Consider the following 10,522-nt stretch of genomic DNA (forward strand, 5'->3'; position numbering starts at 1 on the left):
CCCTGAGTGTGAGTGCTGCCTGCCAAGGGCAGGTAGTCTGGATGAAATACAAGGGAAAGAAAAAAGACTCCTGTGTCACTTCTGCTACTTCCCTGCTTTACTGCCTTTTGCCTGGCCTGCCATGCTATGGACTGCTTCTCTTCTGCAGAGTCCCTCTGCCATGTCACCCTACCTTGCAGCCAGCTGACTGTGGACTTAAACCTCTATAAACAGTGAGCTACAATAAACCTTTCCTCTTTTAACTTTGGGTGTCAGGTATTTTGTCTCAGCAATGAGAAAAGTAACTAAGACAGATTTTAGTGTTAGAGTTGGGGCCATAGCTGTGACTGTATCGGATTATGTGGTTCAGAAATCTTCAGAACTGGCTTGTGGAAAAAGTTTGGAGAGCTTTAGAGATGTTGGGTAAAGATGCAGCCCTGTAATATTTTTGATGAGAGATTCTGGTCAGAGCTCAGAAGACCAGAATGCTGATAGAAATGCAACTGGTAGAGACCAGGCTCAAGAGGTTTCACTTAGGACAAGGCACTGCATTGGCTGTTGGACTCCAGGCCATGTTGTTATCCTTTGACAGAAAAATTTTCTCTGCATTTTGCTCATGTCCAGAGACTTTGCCTGAGACTGGGAGTAAGGCAGTGGACTAAATAATCTTGTGGAAGAAATTTTAAGACAGCATAATACTGAAGTGGTGGCATGGCCACTATGGGGGGTTTTATGTTGAGGATCAAGAGCAAAAAGTCCAGCAGGATGAGTTTGTGACTTGTGAGTTTGGCAAGAAGTGAAGCTTCAGTAAAGCCTCTGACTGAAAAGACAGAGCAGAAAAGAACTTGCGGGATGAAAAGGAAAAAGGTAATAGAAAAGAGTGCCTGAGGATATTACAAGAACCAGCAGGACTCCAACATTTGCCACCTCAAAATTGCAAAAGAGAAAGGCTTTGCTTTGAGAAAAGAGCCCCAGAGTACCATGTTCCAGAATGGCAGCAGCCTAGGGAAGTTTTTCCTTAGTTCATAGGCACTTCACCCCTACAGCCAAGAGAGAAAGAAGCTTGGCTACTGCCCCAGTTGTGGGAGACCTTGGTGTCCATATGGTGTTGGTTTCAGGTGTACCCAGAATGTAAGAGTTGTGGGGTCAGGAAGGCTTCCACCCAGACTTCAGAAGAAGGCATGGGGAACCAGGCAGTGTGCTCCTGAGAGGGCAGTTTGTGAAGTTGTGAGTGTGACACTGAAGGTTCAGTGGAGACCCAGAATGTTGGAGAAGCCAGGAGCATAGATTGTCTGAAGAAAGCTGCAAGGAGTGAGAAAACCCAGCTCAAGAGACACTCTGGGAGCCACAACAGTTGGTGGTGCTGTAGGAGGAGATCTACCCAAACCCTCTGGAGTTCACACCTTGCCACAGATTGCCAGGGATGCTGGACATGGAACTATGGGACTTAATGTTTGACTTGCTGGATTTTGGAGTTGCTTTGACCCTGTTCCTTTCCATTCCCCATTTGTACCTTTTGAAATGGTAGTGTTCATCTGGGAATTGTTTAATTGTCTTTTCATTTGTACAGCAGCTCACAGCTAAAGTTTTCCTTCAGTCTCAGGGGAGACCTTAGACTTGGACTTTTCAGCAATCCTGAAACTGTCAGGACTTTGGCAGCTTTTGGAGATGGACTAAATATCTTTTGCATAAAGGGATGCAGAAGAGTCTTTTAGGAGCCAGGGGCAGAATGTTATGGCTTGTATCTAGATGTACCCCAAAGCCTTATACACTCACAGGTGAGGCATTTCAGAGCTGGCTGGAGCTAGGTTGTGTAATGCTGGGATTAAGGATTTCCTGATGAGATTAAGGGTGCCTTAGGAACAGGTAACCTGAATGGAATATAAGAGACAGAAAGAGGGCTGACACTGTGTCTTCTGCTACTTCACTGTTTTGCTGCCTTCTTCCTGCCTTTCCATGCCACAGACTGTTTCTTTGCAATGCCCCTCTGTCATGCCACCATGCCTTGGAGCCAGCTGACTATGGACTCAAACCTCTACAGTGAGCTATAGTAAACCTTTCCTCATTTAACTTTGTCAGGTATTTCGTCCTGACCATGAGAAAAATAATTAAAACACCTCTAAAATCAGTCCAGCATACAGTGGGTTCTTACTGAACACTTGTCAAATAAAAGATGAAAGAAATTCTATGAATGAAATCTGTCTCTGTATAAAACTGAAAGGAACATGTTTTATGTCGATCATAGATTTCATGAGATCTGCACTTGTACATAAAGCAGGAACAGGTTCAAATGCAACCATCTTCTGAAGGTGTGAGCAAGAATAGAAGGGTGTTTTCTGTAGTTTAAAAAGGTTCTTGCACATGAGTTTGTGAAAAACTATCAGCTCCCTTGAAGTTCACCACTTTGTCCTATGAAGAAATGACCCACATTTGTTTGATCCTTTCCATTGATTCCAAAAAGAGCTGGAGGCCACAGCTCCAAATTGTCTTCCTGTTTCCACTGAAGCTTCCACAGGACCAAAAAAATCTTTAAAGCACTTTTGTTCACAAACTTTTGCTTATTCTTTTTTTAAAACAAATTTCCAAGTAGACTGAAGTTATTATCCAGGCTTTATCTCATTCGTTAATTTAACAGTCCTCTCTGCTTATAATGCCCCATTTGTACCCCAGCACTTGTAGACAGTGGATCTTTTAAGAAACCATTGGAGGGCTGGGGATTTAGCTCAGGGGCACAGTGCCTGCTTGGCAAGCGCTAGGTCGTGAGTTCGATTCCCAGTACCAAAAAAAAAAAAGAAGCCATTGGGCTTAGAACTGACAGATGCAGGAGGTTGGAACAGCTGAGGTGGTTGTGGGGTGTTAGCTCAACCCTCCCTAGGAACTCTACTCAGTTAGGTGCAGTGTGTCATCTAAGCTGAGACATCTAAAGTGCTATTCTGATCTCCTTCAAATTCTTCCACAGCTCAGCAGCAGGAGACATTTCAATTACTGCACCATTTAGTAAAGCAAAAATCCTAACTGAAAGAAACATTGCAAATGTAAATAGCAAGAAATTGGCTTCCCATTCCATTCAGATGTAAGTACCTCGGCATACATCTCAATATTTTGCTCCGGCGAAAGCCATATTCCTTCTCTTATTTTGTGTGTAAGCATAACTAAAGGGAAACTGGAGCAGCCACTACCCCAAAAGTAACTGCTAAATAGATTAATAAGGTGTAATAATGAAAATTTCTCTGTGATCTAATGATTGTCTTTAGTGATTCTGCATGATCAGAAATTGGATTTGCCTCGTGTAATGTGAGTAACATTGAACCACAGTGTAGGTTTACATTCTACAGGCTGTTCAGGCTTTCACCAGCTATATGATCTTGAGTGAATGATTTAACCTCATTCAGTCTAAGTTTCCTCTAGCTAAAAAAGAGAGGAAGAGAAAAAAAATGACTAAAATTGCCATCATGTCTTATAAGTCTCCTATCTTTCATTTCTCTCTTCCCCTTAGGTGCAAGCTGTCATCTAGTCTTAGAAATCTGAAGAGCTGTTCTGATCTTCAGATCACTTACCATTAAAATAAATATTAACTACATTAGCATTAAGTGCCTATAAGTCCATTAGCAGACATAACTCTAAAGCTGCTACAAAGATCAAGTAAGGAATTTCCCTTTGGAAAGCAGAGAATCAAAAGCAAAATGGAATCAAGACCGTTCCATCACAGCTCATTGCCAAGACTCCACTTCCCTTCCTTCCATTTCCCTACCTGACAAGCTAAGGATCATGACCAGCAGTAGAGATAACAACTCACACCCTTTCCTGCCTTGGGGAGGAAGGCACAACCCTGCCTTTGTTCCTACAGAGGACAAATGTACTTCTGTCCTGCGGTGGGGGCTTATTTCTTTACTCACATTATGCCTCTTTTAAATCTCAGCGTTACCTGCATATCTCTGCCCAACAATTGAACTTCTCATAAGCTAAAAAAGAAGACAATTACATAAATATGCATGTATGAAGGTGTTCGTCACAGAACTCTTGAAAATACTCATCTATGGGGATTAAGTCAACTAAAAACACACAGACAATAGAATATAGTATAGACATTAAAAATTATGTCCTAGATTTTATTTAACAAGAAAGATATGTTTGAAAACATTGTATATATCATGATCTCATTTTTGTAAAAAAAAATATATATATATATGCCTAGATTCTGATGGAATCGGGAAGCATGAAAATGTTTAATGCATGGCAGTGTAATGAGTAATTTCACTTTCTACTTTACAACTTCCTATTGGGTATAATATAGATAATACTTACACATGGTACAAAAGTTAAAGGATATAAAAGAATAAACAAAAATAATTAAGGTTCCCCTTACGCAGTCCCTTCCAAAAGGTAATTGTTATTACCTTTGTCTTCCTTAACCTCCCTGATAAACTCTGCTTTTCCATATATTACTTGTACAATCAGAAAAACAATAACATTAGCTTCACAGTGAAAAAAAATAATTTCATGAAGATTAAAATTAAGTTTAGGAATTAAACAAAATGTAGGAACTGAAGCAGTGGTATGCTCACATGGATTTTCTTCTTTGTTTTGCCTTAGAGCAGCAGAGAGAAGTATTCTAGATATCACCCACCTTCATAGTAAGTAATATACTTTCTTTATTACATTGCATTTATTTGAATGTATCCTTTTTTTCCCCCTAAGACCACACATTTTTTGAGGGCAGAATAGGTGCCATGCAATTTTGTGTTTTCCACAGTGCCAATATGAAATACAATAAATTAATTAAAATATTTTAATTTCTATACCTATAATTTATCAAGATCTTATAAATTGCAAGGTTTTATTAATACTAGGGATTATCATGACTGTTAAATAAAGGCTTATACACAAAAAGCAGGAAATACATTTGTTCTGTAGATAAATAAGTGAATATGGTCTAAAATAAGATGTAACAGTTGGATCTCCAGCAGTAATGTTAGCAAATCCTCAGAGTTGTACTCAGTCTGTGCCAAAGCTATTTCCCACCATGTGATGGGAGTGGCTTTATGTTCTTCACCGGCCCAAGATCATTGCATGGGAGGAGCACCGAGCCAGGCTTGAGACCCAGAGCTGTTCCTTGTGTGTTAGTAAACCAGTGCCTTTCAACTGAATATTTTATAGTGGATGAATAAACATGAAGTCAGTGCTTTAATAGGTCCTGTAGTGCCACTGTTGTGATTGTGACTAGGGTGATTATCTTAACATCACCAGCAGAGATGAGTGCCCTGACTCTCAGCTCTCCCTCTGGCTGTGTCCCTCACATTCCGTCACTGAACTCTGTCAGAGCTGCCTCATTTGCAGGTGAGAAAGCACAGTTAAGAAAGGAAATATAGTGAATATTTGTTATTTAATGGGGTGTTAAGTGAGTATTCAAAGACCATTAAAAGGTATCACAGGGAATGTGGCTGGAGATTGAGGTCACTGTATAAATGCCTGGGTCTGTAGTCCTCAAATGAGATGAAGTGAATTTATTCTTTCCCAAGCTTCTGACTTTATTAAAGGTCAACTATACCAGCATCGGATAAGCATTCCAAAGAGCCACTGTAAATAGCTGAATGCAGAACTTAAACTGGGCCTTTTTCAAGGTGATGGAGGAAGTTGGGATCAAGAAGTTGTGATCTAATCCCCATGAACAATGCGAGCAATGTGTGATGAAAACAGGAATCCTTGGGTATTGTAAAGACGTCTCCTACAGAGATCAAAGCAGATGTGTCAATTGCCTTTTCCCAAAAAGTAGTCCTCAGGCCATCACCATTCGCCTTATTTTAGAGAGGGGCAGAAATGCTGATTCTCAGGTCACATACCTGTGTCCTCTCGAATTCAAATCCACAGTTTTACAAGATTCCAGATGGCTCAAATGGAAGTTAGAGTTCGAGAAACACTGATCTAACTTAATCCCTTTGTTTTTCAGGTGAAAAACCTGAGTGCAGAAAAGGAACTAAACTCACACAGCCTTACACACACAAGATGAAAATTGAAATGGGTAACTGTAAGTGGACCAGTGCCATACTGTTTTACACACGGGGCTGTACACTGACCTCTGATTCTGTGGCTGTAAGTGGAAGTTACAGGTGATGTTGAAACAGTAATTTCAGATTCTACATAAGCAACTGAACTCTGTAAGTAGCCAACCTGATCTCTATAGACTCTTATTATTTCTTGGGCGAAACGCATTTCTTTAGTGAAGGGAATTTTCCTAACACCAACCCCTCAGCACACTCCCAGGCCTCAGGTGCAACTACAAGAAAAAAAATTTAGACTGTTTTCTCCATGATATGATAATTATTTCCATATTTAAAATGCAATCCTCTTCTAAAATATGAATGTTAAATGCAACATCATAGCTGTACACTCTGATTATCCATCATTTCAATTTCTCGATTGATTGAGAAACTGTTTCAAATCAGGTAGGTATTTATTAGAATTTTTTTTCTTTCACCTTTTGAAAGAAGTATTTATATTTCCAGCAGTGGGAGAGATCAAGCATTAGTTAAACATGATTGGTCCCAAGTCCAAAGTCTTCAGAAGGGGCAATGATTAATTTGTATTGAAGAACAGATTTAAGAGAGTTCCTTGATGCTGAGACAGTAGCACTGTACAATAACTAACCTAGAAATTGCAATATTTAGTAGTTTATATCAGGGCTGAATGTTCTTTAAACTTGTGCTAAAATTCTACTAGCTCAGATTCATATCCAGATTGTGTAAGAGAATCCTACTGAACCACCCACAGCACATAACAGAATGTGTAAGTCTCTTTCTTGATACATTTCCACCTGTGGGAAAGGTCCAACTGGTGTTTTCCCACCTTTTAGTATGTTTCCAGCACTTCCGCTCCCACTCCCACACTCACTGCTCAGGCAATTCTACTTTTTTCTTTTTCTTTCTCTTCCTCCCCTTCCTTCCACCCACAGCACTGGGGATTGAACTCAGAGCCTTTGCCTGAGCTATATCCCCAGTCCTGTTTCTGTTTTTTATTTTGAGACAAGAGTCTGGCTAAGTTGCTAAATTGCCCAGGCTAGGCTGAAATTTGTGATCTTCCTACCTCAACCGTCCCCCCACTGGGCTGGGGATATAGCTCAGTGACGTAAGCGCCTGCCTGGCAAGTGGAAGGTCCTGAGTTCAATTCCCGGCACCAAGAAAAAAAAAAAACCTCCCCCACCACCCCGCCCCAGGGCTAGGATTATAGTTATGGGTCACAACGTCCAACTATCCTTTCCTACTTGAATTGGCCTGAGTTTCCAGTTTCTAAAATTGATAATCATAATTTGCTATTTATTTCAAAGAAACTTCTTCTTGCTCAAACAACTTAGTGTTTGAAACTTCCTAATATCTAGTGGCTAATCATGACTGGCACCACTGGGGAGAAAAGGCAAAACCTGAGGCATTTCCAGGATTACATGGAACCGCCCCAATGCAAAATTCTCTAGTGGATCACCACATGAGTCTACATGAAGCAGTGTGGAGACCATGTAAGAAATCAGTGTCTGAACTGAAATCAAAACCCAGAGCAGAACTATCAGTGTTCTCTTCAGGAAGATCCTTTGGCTTCAGTTATTTGTTATTTGACATGAAACTTGCTATTGCCCGATACTTCATGAAAGATGCGTTGTGCACAAAGTGGGTTGTACATTTTTTAAAAGGCCAAGTCATCTCGTCAGCAAGTTACCAAAGCACAAATGGAGTGAAGGGGGAGAAGGTCCTTCTAAAGTGAAGTTATATGGACGATCGGTTATGAAATGTTCTGCTTTCAAGGAGGGAAGGGGTGACAGAGGGAGGAATTCAACATACCTTCAAGTGCTAGGCTATTGAAATCTGTAAGGGAGGCTCGAGCCCAGCTGTCTGAGTCAGCAGTGAAGCATCAGTTATGGTATGCAAAAGAGGCATGAGAGGCCCAAAAAATGGGAGTCATGAAAAGATTTGGGGGGAGTACTAGAGACCTTACATTTTAGGCTTCGATTTGAAGTTTTAATAGCGTGAGTGTCAGCAGCCTTGCTGAAGGCATAGAGCCCGAATCCCCCAAGACTTCGTCCATGTCCCTCTTAGAATCTCTTTCATCACCGCCTTACAGTCTGTCTGGTGACATATGTCTTTCTGAAGATAATTATAACCCTGTGGTATATTTTATTCTTCAATAACTTCCACAGTGTTTGAAATTTCTAGTCTTTGCTCTTTTAGCTCACAAGACTTTCCACTTTCCCTCTGAAAGAAGAGTTCCTGCATAAAGAGATCTTAACTTTCCTTACAGATGCTAATTAATTCTCTCTCCAGGAAATGCCTCTCTCTACTGTGTATCCTTGGGAAACTGAGGCAAAAAGCTACATATTGAATTCCTGTTAAAAATGTGGCAACAAAGCTTGAATTATTACCCAGCACATAAAATTTCTCATGTTCTCTTCAGAAAGAAATTGTATTCTGAACTTGAAGTAAATAATAATGATCAAAAAAACCAGGAGACCTGTGTAATTTCACTTTGCTGATGTACAAACCTGAAGAACAGTTTATTCTTAATGAAAATTTAAGCACTAAGGCTTATAGTAAAATTCATATCTCCAAGATTTTATTACCATACACATAACCCCACACAGCAGGACTTTTAGTATCCCACTATGAAGTGTTATTTGAAATCATTAAAACTAAACTGCACCTGTCAAAATAAATCAACCAATACATTTAGTGATTCAGGATCTATTTCTTTTTATCTTTCCTATAGATTCATTAATTCTTAATACTTTCCCCATCATTACTGTTTAATTTCCAAGGACTCCTGTCCTATAAAAATAGCACATTAAAATGAAATTGGGTATTGAATGCACAATTTTATCTTTGGTTTCATCTGGGCTAGGCTTTGTCACACAGGGTGAGCTTCCAAGGTTGTTGTAGTTTCCCTCCTATAAAATGTTTTTACAGCTTTACGTTGTAAAAGTCAATCCAGCTGACAAATCTTGGCCGTTGCCTTTAAATATGTCTGTTTGATTTAACATACTTCTGATTAACAATGCCGTTTCCTGATGCTGTCAAAATAAGGTATTAAATGCCTTTCTAGAAATGACTGTTTTTAAAGGAGAGACTAAATAAACAAGCCATTCCTGCTGGTAAAATAATTGATTATGTTGTTGACTATTTAATATTACGTTTAGGCAGAACTCCCTAGGGACAGTTTATTACATTAGCATAAACAAAGAGAGAAGGGTGGTACTCTTCGGGGAAGCAGATGAAGAGAGAAGCCGATGTTTGTGTTTGAAAAGAGGAGAACAAATTCTTTCTCTTGTTGAAGTGACAAATGGATCTCACGAAAAATTACACTCACTGACTGGAGTGTTACAGGCTGTCCACACTATGTTACAGAAAAGGACCTAAGTGTTTTATAAGTAACTCTCAGAATTCTTAGATGAATCATGCAATTATAAAAGTGTTTTGGTTAATAAAATTTAAAATCCTAAATCTAGCAGGTCTGAATCTGGCTGTTTTTCTCCCTTATTTTATTTCATTAATAGTCCAGTTTTGTTTCCACATTCTAGGTACACTTGGGAAAATCTATACACCTGCGTTCCGTGGACTCCTTTGGTCAGAGCATCATCAAGAGAAATCGATCTGCTCTCCAAGGTTCCTTGGTGAATTAGGTAGAAGATGTACTGGAAGGTCCTAGACTGTTCACTTCATGGAATTATGCTACTATCTGCATGATGCCATGGGAAGACGCTGTGTGCTTTGAGCATATGTTTTCATTTGGGTATTAAGAAACATTTGTTTCTCCTCCATTGGATTTTGAAAGAAGGAAGCAAATGTGTTAAAAAGCTACAGTATTCTTCTTGTCCATTTGTGAAAGCAGAGTGTTTACAAGCCTTCTTTTATTGACCAGCCCCCTCTCCAAGCAGGAGGTAGTTATTATTTGCATTTTTACAGTGGAAGAAACAAACGGAGTGAGGTTGAGTCATTCACTCAAGGCCAAACAACTAGCAAAAGGCTTTGCAAGATAAAGTTGCATGTTGCTGATGGAAAAGCCCAGGATATTTCTGAGCACAGAAGATACCAGCTGTGAATGTAGACTGGAGCCCTGTATCCACATACTCCTTTTCTATGGTACCCAGGTGGCAAGACTGGCTCTGAGGAGCGAGAGGGAAAGCTAAGTGACAGGATGCCCAGAAGTGGCAGGAGTCAGCCTGCGGAGCGGTCCTCACCTCACACTCTGTTCCGTCTATCACCTAACATGTATTGACTACACCGGGGCCATCTTGGTTCCGCAGAATTTTTGAGGGAATAGCTGGCTGAAGAAAAGCACCAGCAATCATCTCAACCTAAGAGCCTACACTTATTAACATGTAAATAGATATACAATTAGTTGCAATTTAGTAACTTATAAGTAGATTTAAGGGTTGGGGAACTAAGAACAGTTGGTAAAATGATCAATATTAATTATTTCTCTTCAGATGTGTAACTGTACAGATTTTTAATTTAAGGTAATTGAACATCAGACACTGCTTCCCTGTTCTTTATTGTTGATATAT

Source organism: Chinchilla lanigera, unplaced genomic scaffold (genome assembly GCF_000276665.1).
Source record: "Chinchilla lanigera isolate Chin_1 unplaced genomic scaffold, ChiLan1.0 scaffold00020, whole genome shotgun sequence".
Lineage (NCBI taxonomy): Eukaryota > Metazoa > Chordata > Mammalia > Rodentia > Chinchillidae > Chinchilla > Chinchilla lanigera.